The sequence below is a fragment of the Rhea americana genome, unplaced genomic scaffold (assembly GCF_003343005.1).
Source record: "Rhea americana isolate MKP2758 unplaced genomic scaffold, rheAme1 scaffold_239, whole genome shotgun sequence".
Lineage (NCBI taxonomy): Eukaryota > Metazoa > Chordata > Aves > Rheiformes > Rheidae > Rhea > Rhea americana.
Window position 1 is genome coordinate 764,000 of NW_028186356.1, and position 12,342 is coordinate 776,341.

Consider the following 12,342-nt stretch of genomic DNA (forward strand, 5'->3'; position numbering starts at 1 on the left):
CGTTTCCCCGGCACGGTGAAGCGTTGGCATCCCCCTGGCATGGGCGAGGGGCTGCTCCAGGYGGTGCCGGGCAGAGAGCTGGTGGAGTTCGGAAAGCCTTGGCGTAGCGAGCGTTGCCTCTCCTGCACACTTTCCAGGATTTTTGAAGTCTTAAATACACGAATGAGCTTTCCTCCACTTTTTATGTGAAACATTAATCAGAGACAAGAAATAAACAAAAGATGCCAAATTCAGAAATGCAGTCTCAGCATTAGTGGGTGTCAACCCAGAAATGGAAAAAAAAAGAGATACTATATTCTAGGAATACAGCTTTAAACCGCAACAGAAAAATTAGGACACTGAAAGCATACATGTAGCAAGTCTTCCGACAGGTATATAACACCTTACTATAGCTGCCTTTAGGGAAACTGCAACACGGCCCCATCCACAAGCATTTCTGCTGCCCTGGGCTAAGTGTTGCACACCCCGCTGCTTGCACATCTTGAAAATTCAGACACCCTTCTCACCCCAGTACTCATAAAGATGTTTTTATGCATAAGATTTCACTTTAAGTATTCTTGCTGAAACCTGCTGGCCTATCCAGTGTGGAAAGTTCAAAATACAGTCTCGGTTTACAGCAAAGCCTCAGCCCTGTGTTTTCACCTGTAGTTTCTGTAAAAATACAGAAGCTATTTTCTTTCAAAATTTTCAGCTTAATTTAACTTACATTGAATTGAGTAAGGAGCTAGGCTCATTCCCTCCAATAGGAAACTTAGATCATGAAGTGGGTTGCAATGGAGCTTTCAGAAGGAGTTAGAAGATTATAAAGAATTTGGGTTATGYGGTTTTCACAATTTTAAAAATAAAGCCTGGCAAATATATTTAGTGTAAAAAAAAATCAGAATATGTCAGTAAAAATTCKTTCAAAGAAAGCGGGGACTGAAGGGCTAGATGTCACATTTTAGAAGTAACTGCATGGAAGCTGGCAGAGAAACAGCCCTCGCTCCCGCTCCCGCTCCCGCTCCCCGCGCGGCCCCGGCTCCTCCACCGCCCCCTTTGCCCCGACGAGCTCCCCGGCAGGTCGTCACGTGCTCGTTACAGCAAACTGGCATTCCCGCAGGACCCCCAGAAAGCGTTTTATCCAAACATGTTGGTGGGGCTCCTGTGGGAGCAGGAGCAGGAGCGTGGGGGCGTTTTCCGATGCCTCTGGAAGTGCTCCGGCAGGCCCAGCGCAGCACCCGTCGACTTGGCAGCTGCCCAGCTTTACGCTGATCACCCAGAGCAGTCACTCTACCCCGATCTGTCCACAAACGCACCACGTTTTCTTGGCTCGTGTTTTGAACTGATCTTTTGCAAGAGCTTCCCTCCCTCACRAGGGGTATCTTCATTATTTCCAGTTCATCTTCCTTTGGAAATCTTGCAAGCTTGCTTGTGACTACAGAAAATGCTTGCAAGGCACTCTGAAACACTATGCAATTCCAGAATAACCTGTTATTTACATCTAATTTATATCTATCTATCTATATATATAGCTGAACAATATCTATTTATTTGATCTAATTTTAACTACTTCAGCTATTTTTTTTTGTTTTGTGTTTTGTTGCTTCCAGCCCAAGGTGTTGCAAGGGTCCGGGGGGCTGTGCGGGGGCTGTGCCTTCGCAGGGCGACTCGCGGCAAGGCGAGGGGCCGCCACGGCTCGCTCCCCAACCCCCCGAGCTACGTGGCCCCTCACTTTGCAAGGCGTTGCGCTGCCTGATGTCTTAACCTACTTTTCAAAGCTTTCACACATCAAAAGTTCAGCCGAATTGACTGTCTTTCTGCTGCCCCCGGAGCAGCTTCGGAAACTTCAGAAGCGCCCCTGGACTTGCTCTGAGCCTTAGTGACCCTCCGGCTTAAGCTCTCATGCCTTACTCAGGTGCCTATATATAGCTGCTTTTAACTCTACAGTCTTCAGCACCCAGCTTCTCTATTTCTGTCCATAACAACATATTTCAGTCCAGGTCTGTGATTTCTATTTAATGYCATTAGTATTTTTTTAACGCCTGTCATTAATGTTCCCCTTTCAAAGGATGGATTTTGTTCATCATCTTGTCTTGCACACTGTGAATAAATAAGTATTTGCTGAGTTTTACATTATATTAATTTCTCACATTTACTCAGAGTGACTTGCTCTAAGAAAACACAAAATACAAGCTGCAGCTTATGTACTCAGACCTGTGCCACAGGCAGAGCCCCCTTGGCTCAGAGGCCGTGCAGGGATCAGGCGRGATCCGACCGCGCTGTTCACCGCTTCAGCCGCGGAGATGCCGGGAGCAGGGGGCTGCTGGAGACGGGCGACGGGAGCCGAGAGCCGATGGGCCGGTCTCACCAGCCCGTYGCCTGCTGCGCCCCTTGCTTTACTGATCTGTTTTGCTTTGTTTCTTAATATATATTAATGCAAGCCTCCCTGCCTGTGAAAGCGAGCATATTAGGCTATTCCGATCTTCACAAACAGTCTTATTCCTCATCCATATTGTAACAGCTCCTCCCACCTTATTGAATCCTTTTTTATGGGCTTCATGCCTGCACTTTAGTGCCTCACTCATCATCATGATTTAGACAGTTTTGGCCGCTCGATGATCTGTCTCTGCACTCCTGACGTCTCGCCGCTTATTTGGCCTGTCTTGGCGACGGAGGGAGAGAGCGAGCTTTGGCAGCTTATTATTTTGGCTTTTCTGTGCTGGAGAACAGCGTTTTCCCTTCAGTCCACTTCCTTTCTTCTCTCCTTGTTTGCCATTTTTGTCAGCCTTCACCTGCTAGCAACTCGCTGATTAGTTATCAGTGTCTGTTGCTTCCTCCTGCACTATTCCATTACTAATTATTTTTGCGATGTTTTATGGTGGCAGCCCTTGTCTCTTAATTTTCTTGTTATTATGCAGAACACTACATTCATCTGAGAAATGCTAAAGAAATAAACTGGCCACTAATTGCGTCTTTTTGGTTGTGCTCCTGATTGCACAGACATTCAGGAAATCAGCCCCAGCATCCTCCCAGCAGAGGCACAGACCATGGGGGCTTCACCAGCTTCCCTGCGGCAGACGAGCACGGGGGCTGAGGCTGAGCAAAGCGCTTACACCCAGCTCTGCTCAGCCTCACCCTGAGCCCCGTTCCAGGACCGGGCAGCTCGAGAGCCGCGTCGCCGCCCGGCACGGGCTCCTCTGCCTCCCCAAGCAACACGCCACCAGGCCGCGTTTCAGGTTCCTCACTGACGAGATGGGAAAGCTCAGAGCTGGACTGCAAATAAAACACTCTGCTAGAAGAGAAAAAACAAAAAAAMTGAAAAGCAACAAAATTCACCAAACATTGATTAAGATCAGTTGACCAGGTGAGACAAACCTCGCACCAAGGAAACAGCGATAGGCCTAATTCTTGTGACGAACATCCCAGGTTGAACTATACAACCAGCTCTTCTTCCATAGCTGTAACCCCTGGCACAGCGCCTCGGAGCCTCAGTGCCGCCCCGTTGCTCCGGTGTCTGCCCCCATTTTCCAAGGCCTTTCGCCACCGCCGCCGAAGCAGCTCGGGGCCCGCCGGCCGGACACCCTCGGCTCGCCGGCGGTGCCGCTCCTGGGCACCGGCGTGCGGCTCATGGCGCCTCCCCGCGCTGCGAGGGGCCCCGCAAGTAGCCTAAGGAGAAGGGCTTTTGCCTTCTAAATTTCTTACCAAAATATCTTTTTTTGCGGTAACAAACAGATACTTTTTATGGCAAGGATAAATACAGTGAGAGATGGGATGCTGTGACCTACATTTTATGTATATTAGGCTTCTGGAGCTGACAATGAGCAGCAAAACCTTGCAGTATTACCATTTCTTATGTGATTTATTTTTTTATTGCTTCCATTCTTCAGATGATAGATAGAATTTCTAGAACAAGACATGTTTTGTTTAAATTCATATAAAATACTGAACCTTCTGCAAGCATTACCATTTTAAAAAATTATTGTTTTAAAAAAATCTTGGAAAAGCATGTTCTTTCATAGGAATTTTTCTCTTTTTTATTTGGGGAGTACTCATTAATTTGCACACAAAAATACAAACTACAAAACCGAAGCAGAGGCGGCCATGCTGTCCCTCTGACCGCGGCTTTTGCTGCAGCCACGCGGAGCCCCGGGACGGCGCCGGGCCGGGCGGCGCTTTGCACCGGCGCTGCTGCGCGCCCGGCACGCGGACACCCCCACAGCGCTGCCTTAAAGCCAGGCCCTGTAACAGCTGCTGAAGGGTTGAAGCCGTGTCAGCACTAGCATTTTTCCTCCTAATTTTGCAATATCAGCAATGAGGCCTTGACCCCTGGCATTTTTACTAAACCAGGACTATGAAGAAAATTGTCCRTTCCTGGGTTTGCATGATCATTCCCAACACAAAATTACACCAGTGCAAGTGCAACAGCAAAAAATTAGGAGGGAAAAATGTTACTGGAACTATTAGGAAAAAAGAGAGTTTAAAAGAAAAGCTCTACTCTGGGCAAGGCTAGYGAATTTAAACAGTTACTAAGCCAAAGCAGCCGCCGAGGCGGTCAGCGATTCCCCTGCGCCTGCAGCGCTGGCCGGGGATCGCCCTCCCGGCGGGGCCCAGCCACCCGGCGGCTCTCTGCGCCCAGAGAACGATCAAGCGCGCGTGTAAACGCTCCGTGTTGCCTCCTGTTTTCCTTTCCAAAGCTTGACTACAACTCATACCTAACCACTAACGGTTTTCTCCTGCTCCCCAGGTGTAGTTGGGATTTGCCTCCTCTTGAGATACTAGCACAGCTCGGCGGGAGGCAGCGGGTTTGCTTTTCGTTCTAGCTTCCTTTCATGGCCCCAAACTGCTTTAAGTAAAGCCGTAAAGATGCCTCACCTGCCTTCTTCCCTGCAAACGACAGTCACAGCTTTCTCTTTTGCCTGCAGAGAGAAGCACGCCCATCACCACGAACACATGTCRTCCCGGGGCGAGCTCAGAGCCACACCAGGGGAGCGGATTTGTTACCTCTAGAGAGGTAACGTGCCTTAGGCACGTCCACTTCACCTCAGTTTAATCTTAGCACTAAGCTGGCCTAAAGGGGATTTTTATAAGTTAATTCTAGCAAAGCAAAGGCAAAAGCTTTTTTATTACAAAGTTGGAAGAAAAAACCCCAAAAGCAAATCAAGAAAATAGTTTTMTTTTCCAGCTCTCTTTGGAGCCCTGAGACATGCCTCACCCACAGGCAGGAAAGGATCAGCTAGGTCAGGAGCACCTCAACTTCAAAATGCGGTTTCTGCACCAGGACCTATGTTGCATGGGGCAGCTCTGGGCTCCCAGGGAGCTCCCTGCAGCTCCAGCGGCCTTTCCCTGGCTGTGGAGATCCGTCACTCACTCTCCACCCCCGGGGCTGGGCTTTTCCTTGCCCCTTTTCACACCAGTGAAACCTCAACCCACAATTAGATGGAAACAAAGATTTCAAAGCTGGTCAGATGGGCTCTGGTCCATCTATTTTAACATAGTTTTGAGTTTCATATCCCACAGGAAGTTCTCACTATGCTGAAGTGCCCTTACCAAAGTCGCTGCTTTTTCAGCTGTCCATAAGGCCACAGCTGACACATCTGGAGATGGAGCTGGCATTTAGCTCATTTCTTCCAGCCCACTGAAATGCTCTCGGGCTCTTGCCCTCACCAGAGAGAACTCCATTCCTATATTTTTGAAATATGTGACAAGTCCCATTAATATCCCCAATGTTTTAGGTCACTCGATGGCCAGCTAAACATCTTGGACCTTCATGAATTATTTTATAGTTAAACATTTTTTTGCAGCTCTGTGGGAATTGCCATTCTTACATCTTCAACCTAAAACCGACCCAGGACCAGGTGGTCCCTTGCGAACTGATGAGGGAYTGGAAACAAGCTTTGCTAATAGTGGCAACCGTTTGCTCCGGGATCTCGTCAGGAGCTGCGGCGGCGGCTGTCTGAGCCCATATTGGCTCTGACACCTGACAGATTTTTTTTAAAGGAAGAGGGATGTACGCAACATCCCATTATACACTTGTCTCCAATGCACTTAGTCAAACGCCATGAAGGAGCATGTCTGAAACCACCAGYACTCTCCCAGGACACGATAAAATTTGCAAATCTAACATTAGTCGTTAAATACCCAGCTTTGTGGAAGTATGTGGGAGGCTGCCTGCCAGGCCCCTTTGGCACTTGCCCCAGGCAGGTTGTGGTTCATTGCAGATAATGCTGATTTCCACCAAGGAATGAAACCRTTAAATGCCATGGAGTAGCGCCAAAGGCTCTTCCTCTGTTCTAATGCACCAGCATTCAATTTTGGTGAATCTTGGCTATGTAGAAGTCACCGAAGTCCACGCTGGCAGTTGTAGCCTGCCTGCCCTAACGCAGTCTTTGGACAATCCCAGCTTTGTCTCCATGGCCAAGAATACGCCCAGCTGGGACCCTGGGAGCAGGGCAGCGCGGGCTGAGCGCTGCGCAGCGACAGYGGACGCTGCGGTATCTGGCACTGCCAGTGCTGAATGGATGCATCTTCAGCTGTGGCTTAATTGCATAGTGACTAATGACTGGATTCCTCTTAAATTAATGCTCTCAGTTTCTCAAACCTTTTGAAACTTGGATGCAATGCCTATTAGAGTGTTTTTTTCAAAGCTGAATTTTCAACTTCCACAGCCAAGTATTCCCCKCACTGTTCCAATTTCCAAGAAAAGTCTAAATACTCCTCAGCTGGACAGGTGGATTTATAGAGATTGGTACRAATGAAGTACAAATGCAAATGCATGTGTGTAAAACCCCAGAAAAAACAGCAGGAGCAGGGAAAACAGAATGGGTTGTTGGCAGCTTGATCTGCAGGTCTTTAGGGTCATGGTACAACCACGTGCAGCTTCTCAAGGCATCAGATCAAGGAAATAAAGGATAGTCTTCTCCCCGGAGAGGAGACCAAAGACAACGACTACACTGTGAAGTTGCATAAAGACTCGCAGAGGCAGGATAAGATGAAGAGACAAATGATCATAACTCCTGAAAGGTACAAAAGGCCCGTCCAGAAACGAGCACATGGTGTAAGTGATGGCCAGTTCTTAGAAGCAATGATCCCAGCCATACCTCTGTGGGAACGTGTATACATGGAAGCTCCCTATCTCATGCAATGGTCAGTAATGTTCAAAGAGCTGCGTTAGGAACTCAGGCTGCTGGTGAACGCACACCTGCCCCGTTGCTCTCCACTGGGGTTATTACAAACTCTATTTGCTATTTTGTCTTCTTTCTCCTTCTTTAGTATTGAAAAGTCACCACAACTGACACTGAGTTTTACTGATTTGCCACCTGTGGATACCTCTTGCTTTTCTTTCACAGCTAATGGAGCAATTTGCCACATTCAAGCACAGTCTCACACTAGCACCCAAACTGGATTTAATAAATGACTGTGCACTTTCTAGCTGACAGTCTATTGTCTTGCAATTATGCCCGCATTTCCTGTAAACAATTCACCTGAACCCTTGGTGCTGTCCTCATTTCATTTGTGCATAGYTTTTACTCTCTAATTTCAAGTGACATAACATATTGCAGTTCTTCCATTTTCTTCCAAACTCTGGGCATTTCTCTGGTTTGAGTGTCTTTTCACAGCACATGGTTTTCTTGCTTCACATAGTTCCCCACTTTTTTCTGCCAGTCTTGTTTTAATGTGTTTTATTCCAGGYCACATCCAAAGCTCTCTGTGCCTCCAAACCCCACCTAGCTCATGGTCTGGCACATGGTCATTGCCATCAAGGTTGTCTTCTGGATCCCTCCAGAGTCTGTCTCTGATGTTCTTGGCACAGTATATCCTCCTATCAGAAGCTCGTTCAGCCCTTCCAGATTACAGAAATGCTCTTATCTAGGACTGCTATGGATTCATTTTCCTCTTAGGTCCTTTGGTCTCACGCTTAGAGCAATACTTATCAAATTCCTCTAGTATTGTTTCAGTCAGATGCATCTGCTTGAATGAACCAAAAGCTCTTAAAAACAAGCTCTTCAAAACCAGCAGTTGTCAGGAAGGCGACCGCCTTCCTCCTGCTCGCTCCTTGCTTCAGGTACAAAGGAAGGGCACCGTTCCTATAGCCTGAAGACATTTTCCTCGTATTCCTATCCAAGCTCTTAATTTCTGCCTTCTTCCACRGAAGAATTTTACTGAATCCCTTCTTATTCCTTGCAGCATGTGATATTCAGCAGTCAATCTGGACTCAAGGTACTCAACAGAAGTTTTTCATTAGCTAAAGATACTATAAATTCTTTCATGTTTCTGTAACTTCTCCCCAGACTTCATTTATTTGAGAAACTAAAGCACTTTAAAGAGCAGTTTCCAGTGTCAGGGAACATGCAACAGAAGAGATTTCACATAGTGCAGATGTCTATTCCTGTCTGTTTTCACTCTTGCAGGATTTTGAGTGGTATCTAATTAATATCAGTAGCGTCCTAAAAATCAACTATTTATTCACTTCTTAGTATACTAAAACTGGTAACTCAGCATAAAAATATGAATGTCCTAATGAAATGCTCCATTTTATGTTAATCACTAGTCGGAGTCACACAGATGTTTTCAAATGTAGAATTTTAAAATCAGCCACATTACTGAAAGGCTAAACTGAAGGGCTGTATTCCTTGGAGATAAGAAGTTTCTATGTTTGTTGAAGTCAAATGCTACAGCTCCTTTTTGCCCAAAACCGTAAGTGCAATGAAGTGCCTTAGCATTTGAATTAAAAACAACTGTAATCTGACCATCCTTTTTTGTTTCTCTTTTTCACTCCATTCTTGAAGAGGGAACAGGGAAATATTTTTCAATGGATAGAAAAGTATTCATGTACTGAAATTATGATATCTTTTCCCTAGAAGACTGATTATAAAAATTCTATTATTCTCCTCACCACACCTTTGCCTGCTCACATCAATGTTAATTAATGCGATAGGTTACGTAAAATGAATGCGTTGAAAGAAGAACATTTTAGAACGGTACCTTGGTGATTACATTTATTTCCCTGACAAAGGGAAAAGAGAATATGCTTAGAAGAGCCAGAGCTGAGCATAAGTAGGCAATTCCCAAGAACTGAGCCTGGAAGTTCCTGCTGAAACCCGAGTAAGTGCAAACTCTATTGCTAGTTCTCAGCTCCAGCTTTCGGGATGAATGGCACCATCAGGAGATCTCTCAGAGTCTTGCGTACTAACAATAAAAGTGCATGAACACGGAGTCCCCAGAAAGGTGCAGTAAGCGTTGAGCAGAGAACAAGCAAACTGCAGCACGTAACAGAGCCTCCTGGACAACTCGTATTTTTACGTGGAGAATGTAGGCTCAGTGCCAGATGGGTGAGGTGGACSTGGACTTCCAGAACTAAAACCAGGCAATGCAAAAAAGGGCACGCTACCCACAGAGGGATCACTAATGAAGCTCCTCAAAGATCTTGGGTCTCAGCATCCATTTAATTGAGGGTTACTGGCATTAGAACAGAGATAAAAGCGTGCTGATGGCCGAATGCTGCCAGGCTTCATCCAGYGCAAAGGTGGAAGAACCGGAATTATAAAGGACAAAGAGGATGACCTTAAGGACTGAACGAAGTATGTATGTGTCTCAGAATAGAAAAAAGCAATTTTCTGCTGTAAGCACTGGATTTAGCATTTGGAATRGTGGTTTTGATCAAACACAGGATGACTATGAGTCATGACTGCAATGTTAGAGGAAACACTGCCCTGGGAAGCATCAAGGAAGTATTCATGTGCAAGCCGCTTGTGAAAACGCACGTGGAGAGGTGTGTGCTGGTCTGGCTGCCCGTGCCCATCCGACCGTGCACGGTTTCTCCTAATCCAGCTCGTTCGCAGATGTCTTGCAGCCCCTGTGTTTGCCGGGCGGCCACGACCAGGAATAGCTGCTTCCAGCAGGATGCCCTCAGAGGTTCCCAGTCCCGTCACAAAGCCGGGCATAGCGACATAGGTCACCTGCAGGGTATATGCAGCACCAGGAATAACCTTTCAAATTCATCRTTTAAAATTGGCAACAGCTCAGATCTTTCGGGTCAGAAAGAAGAAAACTGGCTGTAATTGCTGGCTCCCTACTCTGGGCAAAACAAGCTGCTGCCAGAAATTAAAAGCAGTAATCTCTCCCCTGTTTAATGTTAACTCCCTCAGCAAGTAATCTAAGCTGCCTCTGTTCTCCCTGCTCTTACACTGTCAAGCTGCTGTCATCAGTAAGTAAATCTTCTTTTTTATTATTATTTGTAAGTTTTCTCCTTTTTAGAAATCATTTATTTAAATTTATAGCAAATAAGTATAATTTCTGTAAATTTTTGTCAGGTCTTATTTTTCTAATTCTTTGTGATCCCCTTGAACTAATCCATCATTCTCATTCCCTTGGGCTGCCATGAGCCCTGGCTTGAGGAGCCCTGAGCTATTTCAACAGGATGAGATCCTATACTGATTACCTGTCCAAATTTGATAAGGGATATTTGAACAATTATAATTGCATAAGTATCTAGTATCAGAGTTGTCMAACTACAGAGACTGGGAATTTGGGCTGGTGAGCAGGTCCCTTGTCCGGGTGTTGGCATGAGAAGCGCTTTGCTGTCGATGGTGCGAAGCCTTTGCTTGAAACCGAACCTCTCCGTTCCACATGAGCAGCAACGGCCCTGGGGAGAATTATTTTCATGTTTTACAACTTGGCATGACCTTCCAAGCAGCCTGGCTTCCCGGGAAACTCCACATGCTTCAAATGACTCTAAAGTGATTCAGAAAATGTTCCATGTTCACTAAAATTTCCCAATTCTTATCTTTTACTTTTTTYGGATGTGTTAAACATCTATGACAAGTATTTCTTTAAGCCTCTTCCCGACTGTGGGTTTAATCCAAAAGCAAGAGATGAAAAAGAGATTTAGGTCAAGCCCTGGAAGTATTACACTTGTTCAATCAGAGTTCAGAATCACCATCGTGACGCAGGTCAGCTAATTCGCACTAACCGAAGCAGGCTACACTTGATGAAAATTAAGTATCAAATAAATAAACTATGTACTATCAGTCCATAAAACAGACCTGGAATTCAAAGCCTCACTCAGCTGAAGTGAACAAATTCCAATAGCAAACAGAGCTGAAGTAATCATCTCGTCCATTTTACAGACAAGCCTTGAGTAGGAAAAGAAACTTCATTTTCTGCATAAATTATTTGTTGTGAATTATTCACTCACTTGCACCTTGGATCCTTTCCAGGGCTTTGATTTAGTTCTCATCGATGTCGAAGCGAGTCTTTGCCTGTGTCCCGCGAATGCTGGCTCCGGCCCTGGCATGGGCACCGTGCCGGCAGCTTCCTGGGGCTCTCCGGCGGGATCGCGGGGCATGGCCGGCTGCACGGCCCCTGGGGCGCGCTGACGACTTTCCCTTAGAGGAAGACCTAYGCGGCTCTCTTATTTGCATCTAAGACATAGTTGCTGCCTGGAAAAAAAAAAAAAAAAGATTTTTGAGTATAGCACTGCCTGGAAAGATTATCACTGACTTCCAAAACAATTGTTTTGCAAGTGGATGCATCCCCTTCTCAATCACTCGCTATTATATTTTGTGCACAGCCTACATGGTGTGTGGCTTATAACATACAGATTCATTGTTTCCTGTCTTAGCCTTTCTTTYGGAGGCTTGGAAGCCTGTTGGGGGCAGGTTTAGCTCAGCTGGTTAGAGCACGGTGCGGCTAACGCCAAGGTTGCAGGTTCACTCCYCGTACGGGCTACCCTGAGGGTTGGGCTAGATGACCTCCGGAGGTCCCCTCCAACCTTACCACTCTGTGATTACCAGACTTTCCAGGCAGGCAGAGATGCTGCTCTGCACACTGGCTGCAGCATTTCTATCAGACCCAGGGATGTATTTAGCGTTCCATTTTTAGAAGCYGGGTTAATTTATGCCGCTTGGCTCTGCTTTTGGAAAACTCTCAGACGTTCTCAGGAAAGGTGTTAGCGGAGCTCAGAGGAGCGACTGCCGAAGCCTGATGGAAGCAGTCACGTCATTGCCACACATGCACAGCACATGGTACGAGCCCAAAGGCAATGAAATTATTTTCTTGTACCTAACAAAAGCAATGACTACATGAAATCCAGAAGCTCTTTTTCATTTTTACTTATCTCGCTCTGAGATAGCCTTGCTTTCCCCARGGAAATCGGAGAGATGCGGGGCCCTGCCTGGCACCACCAGCATCCGGGCACCCCCCTTTTATCTAGGCTGTGTGAAAYGCAGCCGTCCCGGCGTGACTCCGGCCCGCCAGGGCCTCGCTCAGGCTCCGCGTCTGAATACGTTTGCACGTTCCCAGGAATGCAGAACATGAATTCTTCACAGACACATCCATCCACTTGTGTGTTCAAACATCAAAAAC